At 39.7% G+C, this 16087-nt stretch overlaps 1 protein-coding gene and 1 pseudogene across 3 annotated transcripts in view; one reads left to right on the forward strand and one right to left on the reverse strand.

Moving 5' to 3' along the window:
• PTPN23 (protein tyrosine phosphatase non-receptor type 23) overlaps positions 1–16087 on the forward strand; it is a 42812-nt gene that overhangs the window by 8026 nt on the left and 18699 nt on the right. The gene's annotated exons all lie outside the window — the stretch shown is intronic.
• Positions 6926–8358, reverse strand: LOC140533694 (adenosylhomocysteinase pseudogene; annotated as a pseudogene).

Consider the following 16087-nt stretch of genomic DNA (forward strand, 5'->3'; position numbering starts at 1 on the left):
TCAAACATCACAGCTTGTTCAGCCATTCCACAACTGATGAGCATCCTCTCAATTTCCAGTTTTTTGTCACCACAAAAAGAGCTGCTATAAATATATTTGTATGCATAGGTCTGATTCCTTTTTCTCTGATCCCTTTGGGCACGCACAGTGTTATAGCTCTTTCGGTATCGTTTCAAATCGTGCTCCAGAATTCTTGGACCAGTTCACGACTTCATCAGCAGTGCATTAGTGTCCCCGTTTTGCCACACTCCCCACCATCACTTTTCTTTTTCCTTTTTTCTCATGTTAGCCAGTCTGATGGGTGTGAGCGAAGTAATACTTCAGAGTTGTTTTAATTTTCGTTTCTCTAATCAGAAGTCAGAGAGTTTTTTCATGTGACCATTGGCTATTTTTCATGTGATTGTCAGGAGCTCTGATTTCTTCTTCTGAAAACTGTCTGTTCGTACTCTTTGACCATTTGTCATTTGGGGAATGATCTTTTTTAATATATATGTATATATATATATAAATTTGACTCAACTGAGTGTGGATCAAAGCACACTGTTTTCATTTTTTTATTTTTTTCTTCTTGTGGTTTTTCCTTTTTGCTCTGATTCTTCTTTCCTAACAGGACTAATGTGGAAATATTAACCTGTATCAGATTGCTTGCTCTCTTGGGGAGGGAGGGAGAAAAATTTGGAACTCAAAATCTTACAAAAATCAATGTTGAAAATCATCTTGACACGTAATTAGAAAAAAAGCAAAATATTAAGTGTGAAAAAAATTCACTAAGGCAAAAAAATTTTTGACTCAATTTCCCTATATATTTGAGAAATGAGGCCTTTATCAGAAAAACTTGCTGAAAGAGTTTTTGACATTATTTCATTGCCTATGGTACCATTTAGCAAAATGTAATTTCTCTAATTATCTCTTTTAATTCTTTTTTTAAAAAAAAATTACTTTGTTTTTAATTTCTGGAATAAAACAAGCACTTCTGTAACTTAGTATAATAAAAAAAGATAATTGCACACAAAACTGCAAATCTGTTATGTATAACTTGCTATTCCTTTTGAATATATAATAAAGTTATTGTGTAAATTTCTTTTTTTTCTCCCCTCCATGTCCTAGAGATGGCTACCATAAACACAGATATGTATATATGTGTAGAATCATTCTATACATACTTCACTTTGTCACTTCTTTCTCTGAGTCCCAATAGCATCTTCCTTCATATGTTCTTTGTAGTTAATTTGGGTATTTATAATAGTCCAGATGACTTATTCACTCAAAGTTATTCTGAACTAAGTCTTAATTTTGCTTTTGTTCTGTCTGAATTCGTGGTTACTACCCCTACTTTATTTTTAACCTCAGGTAAATCATAATAGATTCTGCTCCAGCACCCCTGCCCTTTTTTTAAACCTCTGGGTATATCTTTCTATTTCAAGTTATGTTTTTTGTAAATAATATATTGTTGGATTTTGGTTTCTAATTCATTCTGCTATTTGCGCCTATTTTATGAGTGAGTTCATCCTATTTACATTTATAATTATGATTACTGTAAATTTTCCTCCAACCTATTTTCTCCTGTTTATCCTTCTCTTTTTTTACCCTGTCCCTCTTCAAAAGGCTGTTCTTCTGATCACTATCTCCTTTAATCTGTCCTCCCTTCTCTTTCTCTTTTCTCCTTCCTTTTGTTACAAACACTCTTGACACTAAAAAGGTATCAGGGAAAATTTATTACGGCAGAGTTCAGAGGAATTGAACACTTTGACCAAAGCAGAGCCCCACCTCTTTTCAGGAGGAAGGAGCACTGAATACAGAAGCAAGATGAGCTATGTACTCTTAGTTCAAGACAGGTCTTCCCACCAGAGATGGATTGGCCCATTCATCATAGGTCACCATCTTCTCTACATACCCATTACATAACCACCTTTATTGTGATTCCCCCCTCTCAAACATGCTCCAACATAGGGACCCATGATCAGAAAATAGAGAGATACTTTTATGTGGGGTGTGTCTGCTTACATGCATGAGGTTCATTAAGCAAGCGCAGTGAAGAAAAGCCTTCCCCAGGTAACTCTAGGTCATTTTCCCTGGCTAATTCCAGCTACCTGTAGATTTGGTTCCTTTATCAAAAACTTTGTAATTTTCTGAAGGCCACTGTCTGTCTCCTGATTGGTTGAGTTCACCTGCAGTCTGCTGGCCTTCTTATTTATTATCTGACTTATTCTCAATGACTTCATCAATTAACAGTAACTTACTGTGGAAACTTAACTTTTGCTGTCTCACACTTTCCTCCTTTCCTTTTGGGTAAGATAGATTTCTGTATCCACCTGAGTGTGTTGTATACATATATATTCTTCCCTCTGTTATCCAGTTCTGATAAGGGTGAGGTTCAAGACTTGCCCACAAACCTCCCCCCCCCATTTTTCCCTTCACTGTAAAAACTCTACCTTGCGCACCTCTTTATGTAAGATAGTTTCCCCCCATTCTTCCTCTCCCTTCCCCCAGTGCATTCCTTTTTCCTTTTTTTTGAGATCTTCCCAATATAATTGACTCACACCTGTTCCCTTTGTCAGTGTAGGTTCCTTCCAACTTCCATAATAATGCTAAAGTTCTTAGGAGTTATGTGCATCATCTTCCATGTAGAGATGTAAACAGTTTAACCTTATTGTGTCCCTTATTATTTCTCTTTGATGTTTACGTTTTTATGCATCTGTTGAGTCTTGTGTTTTTGAATATGAAATTTTCTGTTCAGCTCTGGTCTTTTCATGAGGAATACTTGAAAATCCTCTAATTCATTAAATGTCCATCTTTTCCTTGGAAGAATTACACTGTTTTTCTGGGTAGATTATTCTTGATTGTTATCCTTTGCCTTCCAGAATATCATATTCCTAGCTGCTGTGCCCCCTCCCCTTTAATGTGGAATCTGCTAAATCTTGTGTGACCCTGATTGTGGCTACATGAAATTTCAGTTGTTTCTTTCTGGATATTTTTCATATTTTCTCCTTGACCTGGAAGCTCTGAAATTTGGCTAAAACAAAACTGGAAGTTTTCATTCTGGAATCTCTTTCAGGAAGGGAATGGTGAATTCTTTCAGTTTCTGTTTTACCTGCTGTATCTAAGATATTGAGGCAGTTTTCCTTTATAATTTCTTGAAATATGTCTAGGCTCATTTTTTCAGGTAGTCCAGTAATTCTTAAATTATCTCTTCTTGATCTCTTTTCCAGGTCAGTCATTTGTCAGATAGGATATTTCTCATTTTCCTCTAGTTTTTCTTTCTTTTGACTTTGTTTTTATCATTTCTTGATGTCTGATGGAGTCATTAGCTTTCACTTGTCTAATTCTAATTTTTGAGAAATTCTTTTCTTGAGTAAGCTTTTGTACTTCTTTCCATTTGGCCAATTCTGGTTTTTAAGGTGTTATTTTCTTCAATATTTTTTGCATCTCTTTCACCAAGCTGTTAATTTTCTTTTCATAGTTTTCTTGCATTATACTTTTCTTTTCCCAGTTTTTCCTCTACCACTCTTATCTCTTTCTTTAGTTCTTCCAGGAATTCTTGTTGGGCTTGTGTTCAATTTGTATTTTTTCCTTTGAGGCTTTGACTGTAGCTATTTTCATATCGTTGTCTTCTAAGTTTGTATCTTGGTCTTCTCTGCTACCATAGCAGCTTTTTATGGCCAGGTCCTTTTTTTTGTTGCTTGCTCATTGTTTCAGCCTGTTTCTTGACTTTGAACTTTATGTTAAAGATGGGCTTTGCTCATTTGGGAGTGAGAAGGTGCTTTGCCAAGCTTCAGGCTTTTTCACTCTACTGTTTTCAGACTAGTTCTGGGGGTATATAAGTTTTCAGTGCTTCCAAGGTGGTGTGATCCAGAGAGAGGCAGGATCACCTTGCTCTGGTCTTTACCTTTACTCCCCTGTAGCCACAAGCCATGGTACTCCTCTTGGCCCTGGAACTGTGGCCAGGTCCCCCTGCTCCCTTGTAGGAATAAGCAGTAGTGTTCCTCTCTGCCTTGGAGAGGCCCTCTACCAGGGCCCCTGATCCCACATGACTAACCATAAGCGCTCCTCTCTGCCTTGAATTGCAACACAGAACTGCTTATGAGCAAGACTTGCCAATCCATGGCAGCTACATCCAGTGCCAGCAGAGGGTCCCCTGAAACATCTTTCTGACCAGTTGTCCAATTCCTTTACTGCCTCTGGGTTGAGAGTTCCCAAAGCTGCTACTGCTGCTGCTGCTCAAGGTGCCTTCAAGATGCCTTCAAGGTCCACTGCTCGTGTGGCCTCCACATGCACTCCAGGCTCACTCCCACACAGACCTCTCTTGCCAACCTCCTAAGTTATCTTAGGTGGGAAAAATATCTCACCTTGACCTTTTATTGGCTCTGCCACTTCAGAATTCAGTTTTATATGCTGTTTTGAAAGTGGTTTGGAGAGGAATGTTGAGACAGTTCATCAGTGTTGCTGCCTCCACTCTGCCAGCTTTTAGCCTCAGACCCAGTACTCTATCCACTGTGCCACTGGGCTGCCCAGGTGGAAAAAAAAAGACTCACCACTACAACACACCCAGTAAGAGGCCACATAGGCTTTGCTTAAAGACCTCCAATAAGAAAGGGACCTGTCATCTTCCTTTTTATATAGCATTGATTGTTAGGAAGTTCTTCCTCAAAGCAAGCCTCATTTTGCCTCTGCCACTTTCAGCTTTAGCTCCTAGTTAGGCTTTCTGGAGCTAAACAGAACATGTTTAATTCCTCTTCCACCTGAAAGCCCCTTAAGTCCTTGAAAATTATCTGTTTGAAAGAGTTGAGACCAAACAAATGCACAAACGAGCCAGGTATGAGGCAAAATGTGATAAGTGAGGGAGGCGGTACCAAGAGCTCTGTGGATTCAGGGAGTGTAACCATGAAGGGCAGAAGACATGATTTGGGAAGACCATGCTCCTGAGGTGGGCTTTTACAGGGAAAGCTGGGGAAATCCATTGGGAAACGTTTGCTGGTACTCAGGTTGTTGTGTCACTGGACAGAAATGAAGAGAGAGATGAGTAATGGAGTGACTTCACTAGTGATTAAGCGGGCTGGACGTCTTAAGGGTTAGTGTTCACTTTTCTTCATGCCTCCTTTTCCCATTACCAGCAATATCCATTCAATCTGAAGGTGACCTCAATTTTCACCTCCATCCTCAACTGAAAATTGTCATTTTGGGGGTCTGGAACAAATTTAGGCATGTTTCAGCCCTATGTCCCAGGCTCTAGTCTGCCTATGTCAGTCTATCAGGCACAGTGCTGCCTGATTCTTTAATCTCTCTGGGCTTCAGGACACTTATCTGTAATATGAGAATACTGGACTGTATCGTCTCTAAAATCCCTTCTAGCTCTGACATTCTGTGATTTTAACCTAACAACTGTCATTGTTATCCAGTGGTTCCCGTGGTCTTCAAGATAAAAGTCCAAAATATCTTAGTCTGACAATTGCCTCAACTTACCTTTCTGGCCTTTCCTCCTCCTCCTCCTCTCTTACTTAACCTTTGCTTTAGCCAGACTTTCCATCGTGTACGCCTTGTATGTTTTTGGCTCCATGCTTTTTCTCACATTATTCCTTTTTCCTTTCCTCTCATCTGTGGTTATCCAGATCCTATCTGGTCCTTTTAGATGCAGTTCAAATCCCATTTCTGTATGATGTATTTTTGGCCCCCAGCCCACAGAAATCTCTTTCCTTCCAGTGAATTCTTGTAGGTATTTGTTATCTGAACTGTTCATTTGGTGCTTGTACCTTGCCCTATAAAGTTATCTTTTTATTTATGTTTTATCCCCATTTAGATCATATGGTTCCTTTAAGGACCATAGTTCTTTGTACTCTTTCCAATGAAATCTGCCCTTTCCCTTCTCTTCTTTTTTATCTCTTTGGGTTCAGACTCTGGATCATCTCTGAGTAAACCCACTTTAGATTATAATTAGTTATATTAACTGTGACTGACAGTATACAAAATATTCCATAGTCCACCACTTTTGCAAAAAGGGGAGAGAGAGATTGCACGATAAGTTAGTGGTAAAGTCAAAACTTAAACCCATGTGTCTTGACTCTCAGGTCAGGTCAGTCCTTGTCTCCATCTTTCTATGATAAAGAGATGCTTTACCTTTCATCTCACTCTGGGGCAGGGAAGGGTGTGATCAGTGCTAATAACAGGTAGATCTGTAATGGTGAAGAGAGCCAGATTCACTAGGAATTCAGCTCTGAGTCTTATGAATTTATGAATGCTAAAAGCCCCCAGAGAAGGGATTGTAGACACTCTGGTGGCCCCATGGTTAGTCACATTGGAATGCTTGTCACTATTAACAGCTATTTGAGTGCCTGTTACGTACAGGACGCAGTGTTAAATACTGGAGATACAAAGATGTGTAAGAAGCCTTTGTTCCATGGTAAACATGCCTTTGCGCCTTAGCTCATGTGTTTCCTCTTGCCTGGAATGCCCTTGCCCCTAACTTCCACTTGTCTTACTAGTTTGACTGGAGCAAAAAGTATACATCAGGAAAGAGTTGAAGGTAAAGTTAAAGAGATACGTAAGGCCCTGATTTTACAATGAATTGGAACAGAGAGAGACTGGAAGCTGGCAGACAAAGGAAAAAACTATTGGAATACAGTAGTGTTGCTCATATTGATATGATTAGGTTCTAAAGTCAGCATTCTTAGATGATGATCATTTTAGTTAAGATTATCCTTGAAAATCTCTTATCTGTAAGTAGTTATAACTGGAAAAGAGTTTCTTTAAAAGAAGGCAGTCTGTGTCCTGACACTGATGTTTCTTAGATGGTTGCTATGGAATTCATTGAATATTTTATTTTTATTTATACCCAACTAAGCTATTCATTAAAAGAGAGTTGGAATCTACATCTACTCAAATAGAAGGGAATAAAAGCAGGTAAAGTTTATCTAAAAGGAAAACTCTTTATTCAGGGAATTTTTTTTTTTTTTTGCCCAACCAAACCCAGATACCATTTATTACTCTGTGCAGGAAGGATTGGGAAGGCAAGAAAATGTGGTTGGTCATTTAGTCTTTGAGCTGGGCAGTACTCAGTACTGTAGTGGTGAGGTTTGAAGGGGCCCTCTCTGAGGAGGCCCAGATACTGGGACTTTTTCCATCAGCTTGGTTAGCTTCACATTCAGTTTGCCAAGGTGGGCCTCAGCCACAGCTTCATCTAGCTTCTTGGGAAGGAAGTGTACTCCCACAGGGTCCTTGTCCGAGTGGGTCCACAGCTCAATCTGGGCCAGTACCTGGTTGCTGAAGGAATTGCTTATCATAAAGCTGGGATGGCCCATAGCACAGTCCAGGTTGACTAGGTAGCCTTCTGCCAGCAGGATGATCCACCACCCATTCTTCAGCTTATAAAAGTCCACCTGAGGCTTCACATTCACCTTCTCCACAGAATTTTGATTCAGCCACTTTACATCTATTTCCTCATCAAAGTGGCCATTGTTACATACTACGGCATCATCCTTCATCTGTTCAAAGTGCCTGCCCAAGATGATGTCCATGCATCCTGTGGTGGTGACAAAGATGTTTCCCTCTTTGCAGGCCTCATCCATGGTAGTCACCTCATAGCCCTCCATAGAGGCCTGCAGTGCATTGATGGGGTCTATCTCTGTGATGATTGGGCACCAAAGCCCCGAAGGGCTTGAGCACAGCCCTTACCAGCATCACCATAGCCTGCCGCCACAGCCACCTTGTCTGCAGTCATCACATCTGTGGCTCATTTGATGCTCTCAATGAGGGACTCACGGCAGCCATACAGGTTGTCAGACTTGCTCTTGGTAACAGAATCGTTCACATTGATGGCTGGCACTTTCAGAACTCCGTTGAGTTTCATCTTGTATAGATTATGGATATACCTGTGGTGGTTTCCTCTGAGATGCCTCTGATACCCTTTAGGGGCTCAGGGTATTTGGTGTGAATGAGGTTGGTGAGGTCCCCACCATCCTCCAGGATCATGTTGAGGGGCTGCCCATCCTTGAAATCGAGGGTCTCCTCGATGCACAAGAGATATTCCTCATCAGTCTCCCCCTTCCAGGCGTACACAGGAATATCAGTTTTGGCAGTGGCAGCTACTGCCTGGGCCTGGGTGGAGAAAATATTGCAGCTGGACAGCTGGACCACTGGACCACTGGACCTCATTTCCCAGGGCCACCAGTGTCTCAATAAGAACAGCTGTTTCCATGACCATGTGAAGGCAGCCAGCAGTCCAGGCACTCTTCAGTGGCTTGGAGGCTGAGTACATCTCTCAAAGTTTCATCAGGCCAGGCATCTCATTCTCTATTATGTCCAGGGCCTTGCGTCCCCAGGCAGCAGGTTGATGTCAGCGACTTTGTAGGACAATTTGTCAAACATGTTGTGGCCTCATTTGCAGTTACTTAATGACTTAGCAAAGACCACTATGCAGAGACTTCAGGGATGGGGGTGATGGGGCCTCAAAAAGGCTGAGGCAGGGCAGCACCAGGAGGGCAAAAAATAATTTTTAAAGGACTTCATACAAGTCTGATTATGTTAGAAGAGATTCCTAACTATCAGCATGTGAACTTTTGAAATAAATACTTTTTGATAACTGCATTTCAACATAATCGGTTTCCTTTGTAATCCTATTTATTTAAACACATTCTGAGAAAGGATTCATGGGCTTTATCCAGCTGCCACAGGGCTGCACAACACATCATCACATTTCTCTTCAGTATTTCACCGTGACACAAGAGAGGAAGCAGAAAAGTTAAAAGTAACACAGCAGGAGCCTTCTAGTAGACAAGGAATCCTAGAAACAGCTAGTGAGGCTGGTGCTTTTATTAGCTTTACTGTCCTAAGCAGGATGACTAGACTGTGGTTATGATGAAGAGGGAAATCTAGAAATGCAGTCAGTGAGGCAAGATGTTCAAACTGAGAGGTATACAGGAAATGAGATTAAGGGAACATCTCTCATCTTATGCTTCCACCAGAAATTCATTGAGTGAATTAATAGAGTGGAATCCCAAAACTACTTAAAGTATTCATTGTCTCAGTTTCTCTGTCTCTTCTGTAGCTGAATGTGGTAAGTTAAAAGCACATACAACTCCAGTTCATTATAGTTCGATCTGGCTGTAAACTAATGATGGCCTAGCCAAGGGTGATAGCAGAAGGAATGGAAAAATCAAAATGGCTGTGAGAGTTAATATAAGGGAGAAACCAGGATTTGATAACTGACTAGATATGAGAGGTGAGGGTTGAGTATGATCCGTGTTTTGGGAGGGAGTGTTTGGGAGAAGAGGAATTGACAGAGTAGGAAAGACCTAAGGGAGGCTTTGGTGGGAAAAGTGATGGGTACAGTTTTAGGTGTTTGGAGAGCTGATGGGTATATCCAGATTGAAATGGCAACTAAGTGTATGTTTACCTTTGTGTATGGAAGTGTATCTCTGAGGCTTGAGATCTGTCTGGGATGACATTCACCAGGCAGAAAATGGAAAGTGAAAAGAGGAAAGGTAGAGGACAAGTATGCTTAAGAGTCTCAGAATTGAAAAGGAACTCAGATACCTTCTAGGCCAACCCAGTTACAACCTAGGATCCCTTCTGCAGCATGCTTGATAATTGACCACCCAGCTTTTGCATGAAGACTTGAAATGTCCACTTCCCAGGGCAGGCTGTTTTACTTTTGGACAGCTCTAATTGTTGGGAAGTTCCGTCTTAAGTTAAAGTTATTTCTTTGTGCCTTCTCCCCATTGTTCTTAGTTCTCTGCTTTGCAGCCAGGCAGAACAAGTCTAATCCCTCATCTGCGAGCCAGCCTTTCAAATACTGAAAGCTGTTATATCCCTCCAGTCTTCTCCAGGTTAAACAGCCCAAATTTCTTCACCTGATTCTCACATGGCATGAACAGGAGGTCCTTTCCCATTCTAGTTGTCCTGCTCTGGATGCCCTTCAGCTTATCAATAGCATTCCTTAAAATGTGGCTTATAGAATTGAACTTTGGTGTGTTGTGTAGCAGAGTGTGGGAGGACTGTTATGTCCTTGTTCTTGGACACCTCTCTTAACAACACCTTAGTTTGCATTAGCTTTTGTGGCTGCTACACCACGTTGTTGACTCATTGAGCTTATAGTCTGCTAAATTCCTCAAGTTTTTTTTTTCAGCTAAATTGCCACCTAGCTATGTCTTCTCCATTTTATATGGTGCTTATGAAATGGAGTTTTTCAGCTTGACTTTTGTCTTTGTTCCATTTCATCTTAATTGATTCAACCAAGAATTCTAGACTGTCAAGGTCTTTTTGAATCCTACCTATCATCCAGTGTGTTAATTATCCCTTACAGTTTTGTGCCATCTGAAAATTTAATAAGTATAAATTACTGATAAATGTTAAATAGCTAAAATTAAAAACCTAAATTATATCCCATTGTTGATTGCCTTCCAGACTGACATGGAACCATTACTGACTACTTTTGGGTTTTGCCATTGAATCAATTCCAAATCACCAAGATGTCCTGCCTTCTAGTCTTTACCTCACTATCTTTTATGCTTTGCTAAAGTCCAGGAAAACTGCTATATAACATTCCTGAGATTTACCCTTTCAAAAAGTAAATTAAATTACTCTGGCACAGTCTATTCTTGGTGAAGTCTGTTAGCCTCATATTCTGGAAGACTAGGCCACTCCTTTTTCTAGATGTTCACTAACCATCTCTTCTAGTAATATGTTCTAGAATTTTGCCAGGCATTGAAGTTAAGCTCACTTGCCTGTAGTGCATAGGATCCATTCTCTTCCTTTTTATGAAAATGAGGACATTGCCATCCTGAAGTCCTGTGATACCTCTCCTTTTCTCCAGAATCTTTTCAGGTATCACTGACAGTAATTCTTTAGTCACATATGCCAGTTCTTCACCAGTGCTCAAGGATGTAGGTCATGTGAATTCCTCTGAGGCAGCCAAATATTCTCTTTTCAGATTAATAGGGAGGTAGTATTTGGTCCAGGGTACATACCAGATTTTGTCAAATCTTCCAGGATTTTTGACACTATCTTACCTAATTTCTTGCTAGTGGGGACTTTGACACAGTAACTTTTATTAAGATAGTGTCTTCAAAAAAAAATGTCGGAGATCGTTCTAAACTGGCAACTATTGAGTTCTCTTGCCCTGGGTGGGGGTCTCTGGGCTTCTCAGCAAATATCCCCTGAAATCTGGGCCCAGAGTGAACAGAAGGCAGTGCTTAGTATACTGACAGCTTAAGAAGAAATTGTCCTCTCTAATCGACTGATACTCCTTGAGTACCTTTTATGTTATAAGCTCTGTGCCAGGTTCTGTGGTAGTAGTATCAGATCGGGCCTTCAAGAAATTTATAAGCTAATTGGGAAAAAATAGGTTAATAATCTCAAAAGTTAAAGAGCAGTAAGTAGGAACTGAGCATTAGATGAGTAGTACAAAAGTACAGAGAAGGAAAATATTATTATGAGCTAGAAAAGTCTGGAAATCCCAGCTTCACAGAGAAGGTAGAAATTGTAGATTATATAAGGGGACTTTAATTCAGTTCTCAAATATTTTTTCCATATTTGCCATGTTCCTAAAGAAAATGCAGATTAAAACAAACAAATGAGAAGAATAAAGTTTAAAAATTTCTTCTTAAATCTGTAGTTAGAATGGGTCTGTTTTCTCTGAAATTGGATAATATTTTAATTGTGGGTCCTTTGGAATTGTCTTGGATCGTGATCTTGATGAGAGTAGCTAAGTCTTTCACTATTGATTATCATTATAATATTGCCATTTCTGTGTGTATGTTTTCCTGGCTTTTCTCATTTGACTTTTCATGACTTCATGTAAGTCTTCCAGGTTTTTCTGAAATTATCTCTGTTGTCCTTTCTTACAGCACAATAGTATTCCATTCCAGTCATATACCGCAGTTTGTTTAGCCATTCCACAACTGATGCACTTCCCCTTGATTTCCAATTCTTTGCTACCACAAAAAAAGCTGCTATAAATCTTCTTGTTCAAATAGGTCCTTTTCCCTTTTGTTTCATCTCTTTGGGATATAAACCTAGTATGGTATTTCTGAGTCAAAGGGTATGCATAACTTTATAGCCCTTTGGGTAGAGTTCCAAATTGTTCTCCAGAATGGTTGAATCAGTTTGCGATTCCACTGACCAGTGCCTTAGTATCCAATTTTCCCACACTCTGTGTCACTTTCCTTTTCTGCCATGTTAGCCAGTCTCATAGGTGTGAAGTGGTATCACAAGAGTTTTAATTTACATTTTTCTAATCAGTAGTGATTTAGAGCATTTTTTTCATGTGACTATTAATTGATAGCTTTGCTTTCTTCTAAAAACTGCCTGTTCATATACTTTTGTCAGTGAGGGAATAGCTGTCATTTTTATGAATTTGGCTCAGTTCCCTACATGTTTTCCAATCCTCAAATTTTACCGGAGACAGGAAACAACTGAGACCTGCTTAGAGAGCTATCAGATAAGTGGAACCTGTTTAGATTTCACTCTATACTACTGGAGTAACAAGTTTCACAAATTTCTATCCACTGTGTAAGTAAAGGCTTCTCCTCCCTTCCTCTCCCTCCCCAGTTTCTCTTTCAAATATGTCAACCTCTCATCCCAATATACTGGAATTTGCTGAGCAAATCATTATTTATTCTTTTACTTCCTTTGGTGTGCCACCTAAAGCCCCTGAGATTATCTCATCGATAAAAGGCCAGATTTTGGACTCGGTGGTGCCAAAGAACTGTGATTCCTGCCTTAATGCCTCATTATGGTATGGAGGTGACCTTAGCTTCTTGAAGGCTGTGCTAGTGTAGCACAAACTGTCTAGTTGGGTCAACCATAATAGAAAGGTTCTGTGAATAGTGCTAACTACAGGCTATTTCTTAACTGGTCTTGTTTAATATGGAATGATCCATCATCATTAGACTGACCATCTGGTATTGAATTCTTTGCCCATGGCAACCCGTGAAAAAAGAAAAATACAAAATGAACCTCAGTCTTCTGCAGTTAGTCTCCTTCTTGTGGTGGCATAGGGTAAAAAGAATCAGTTTTTAGGCAGTCTGCAAACATATGGACCTCTAAATGTGACATATTTATCCAGTGACCCAATGAGTAGTCCTAATACTTGGAGAGACCTGGAAAGACTAAATAATTTTTCCCATTCTTGTCATAAAACCAAAGTAGAATAGGAAATTGCTGCCCAAATGTAATAGCTCAGAGGCTCATCCTAGAATTGCAAATAAATAACAGACAATATTTTGGTTTAAAACTGATTTTATCCTTCATCTAAAGATAAAAAGAAATTTCATATCATGGGTCATTTAATTATCTCATTCTCCTAACAAGCATTCCCAAAGAATCACTATTAAAATAATCGCATGCAATTGTGAGTTCCAAATTGATCACAAAACAAATGAAATTACTTATATTTTGGTAGACCAGAAACAAATTTCTATGGCAGGACTGTGAAGGAAATGGTCCCGGAGGGTGCTGAGGAAAACCAGATTAGGAAGGGCAAGTGAAGGACAATCAAAAGTCTGGACGGGAGACTTGTGCTAGTAGAGGCACAATTTTGAAGATATCAGTTTGTTTTTAAGCCTTTTACCAAAGTCTGGGGGGAGGGGAGAGAAACAATGTTTAACCTTAATACCCCCCCCAAAAAAAAGAATCCCTAAGAAATTGACAATTACCAGCTATACATCTTTTTTTGAATCTCTGTAAAATTGCTATGAAAATAATATACATAAAACTGAGGATGTAGAAATGACACCAAAGAAGACCAGATACATAGAGGACACTCATGCTGGAAGGGACGCTGTTTTAAGGACAATGAGTCCTTTTTTTTAACCTACGAGCACTTTAATATTTTATTATATCCACGTAAAAACATTTTTAAAAAAAAGTTTGAGTTCTAAATTCTCTCCCTTCTTCCCTTCCCCCGCCTTGAAAAGGCAGTTTTTTATGTTATACATGTGCAGTCATGCAAAATATACTTCCATATTAGCCCTGTTGTAAAGAGAAAACAGACCAAAAAACCCAAAACAAAACCAAGAAAAGTAAAGAAAATTTAAAACAAAAAGTATGCTTCAGTCTGTGTTTAGATTACATCAGTTCTTTCTCTGGAGGTGGATAGCATCTTTTGTCAGAAGTCATCATATTGCTGGGAGTAGCTAAGTCATGTACAGTCGATAATCATATGGTATTGCTGTCACTGTACGTGTAATGTTAAGGGGATGTGAAGATCTTCCCTGCCCTTTAATTGGCCCATGTGACCTACTTTGAGCTTTGACCCAGTCCATAGCCTGAGTCACAGGAAGTTCATGGTGGAGGAGCTTGCAGAATGGAGCAGGAAGGGTGAAGTAGGAAGAGAGAAGGAGGTGGAGCTGAGAGGGGCAGCAGGCATCACAAAAAGAGCTGCTATAAATAGGTCCTTTCATTTTTGTTTTGGGATACAGACCTAGTAGTGGTATTTCTGGAACAAAGTCTATGTACAGTTTTATAGCCTTTTGGTCGTAGTTCCAAATTGCTCTCCAGAATGGTTGGATTAGTTCAGAACTCACCAATAGTGCATTAGTGTCCAATTTTCCCACCTCCCCTCCAGTATTTGTCATTTTTCTTTTTTGTCATGTTAGCCAGTCAGATAGGTGTGAAGTGATATCCCAGAGTTGTTTTAATTTGCATTTCTCTAATCAGTAGTGATTTGGAGCACTTTTTCATATGACTGTAGAGAGCTTTGATTTCTTCATCTAAAAACTTCCTGTTCCTATCCTTTGACCATTTGTCTATTGAGGGGTTATAAATTTGACTCCGTTTTCTGTATGTTTGAGAAATGAAGCCTTTAGCAGAGAAACTTGTGTTAGTGTTTTCCTTCCAGTTTTCTGCTTTCCTTCTAATCTTGGCTGCATTGGTTTAGTTTGTAAAAAAAAAAAAAAAAGCCTTTTAAACTTCAAAATGATCCATTTCACATCCCATGGTGTTCTCTATCTCTTCTTGGTCATACATTCCTCAAGTAAACCATTCCATGTTCCCCTAATTAGCTTATAAGTATCATAGTGGATTTTGATTTCTAAGGTACCTGTAAAAGGGTAGGATACCAGAGTCTTGGGAGAAAAAAAGTTGTAGACTTTAGTATTGTTCCAAATGCAGCTGATGGCCAGGGAAGGGAATGTTTGGGAGCCACACTGGTGGTGAGTTGATTCATAGGGTAATAACTTGGCCTCGTCTTTCTAGGAACAGGATGACAATATTGATTTTAATACTAAGCCCAGAGGAAGAGGTGGAGAATATAGGGAGCATATAAGGGCAGCAGGATGAAAGGCAAGATACCTGGGGTAGACAGCTAGATGAATTGTGAAAACATGATCTGATCTGGGCCTGAGGCTGCCTTAATATAGTGAACTAGTTGAAGTTTTGCTCACCAATCAAGGCAGCCCACGGCAGGAGTTCTAAAACTGAATGGATTAGCTCCTCTGGGGATTCTGTTTGTAGAGAATGAAAGGAGGCACAGAGAGGCCGACGCAGCTTAGTAAGTACAAGCAGACTTTTTTGTTGTCCTTCACTTAATTGTGCTTCACAGCTATTAAGTTTTTTAAAGGTTTGTGGCAGCCTTGTGTTGAGCAAGTCTCTTGGTGCCATTTTCCTACAGCATGTGCTCACATCATGTCTCTGTCACATTTTGGTGATTCTTGCGATATTTCAGACTTTCTAATTATCACCATACCTGTTCTGGTGATCTGTGATCAGTGATCTTTGATACTGCCATTATTATTTTTTGAAGTGCCACAAATTACATCCATAGGATCATGAACTTAACAAATGTTGTGTGTTCTGATTACTTCACCTGCCTGCCAATCCCATTTCTCTCTCTGTCTTCAGGCCTCCCAGTTTTCCTGAGAATACAACAATATTGCTATCAGGTCAGTTAATAACTCTTAACATGGCCTCTTCCATTTGGTGAACTTCATCATTGTCTTATTTTTAAGAAATTGCCACAACCGCACCACAGCCTTCAGTGGCCACCACTCATCACTTTGTTGAAACTGTACTTTCCAAAGGCATTAATGACCTTTGTTATCATCAAGTCACGTGGCCTTTGTTTAGTCCTCATCCTTGCTAACTTTTCCTGCTGCAG

The sequence above is a fragment of the Notamacropus eugenii genome, chromosome 1 (genome assembly GCF_028372415.1).
Source record: "Notamacropus eugenii isolate mMacEug1 chromosome 1, mMacEug1.pri_v2, whole genome shotgun sequence".
Taxonomy (NCBI): Eukaryota; Metazoa; Chordata; class Mammalia; order Diprotodontia; family Macropodidae; genus Notamacropus; species Notamacropus eugenii.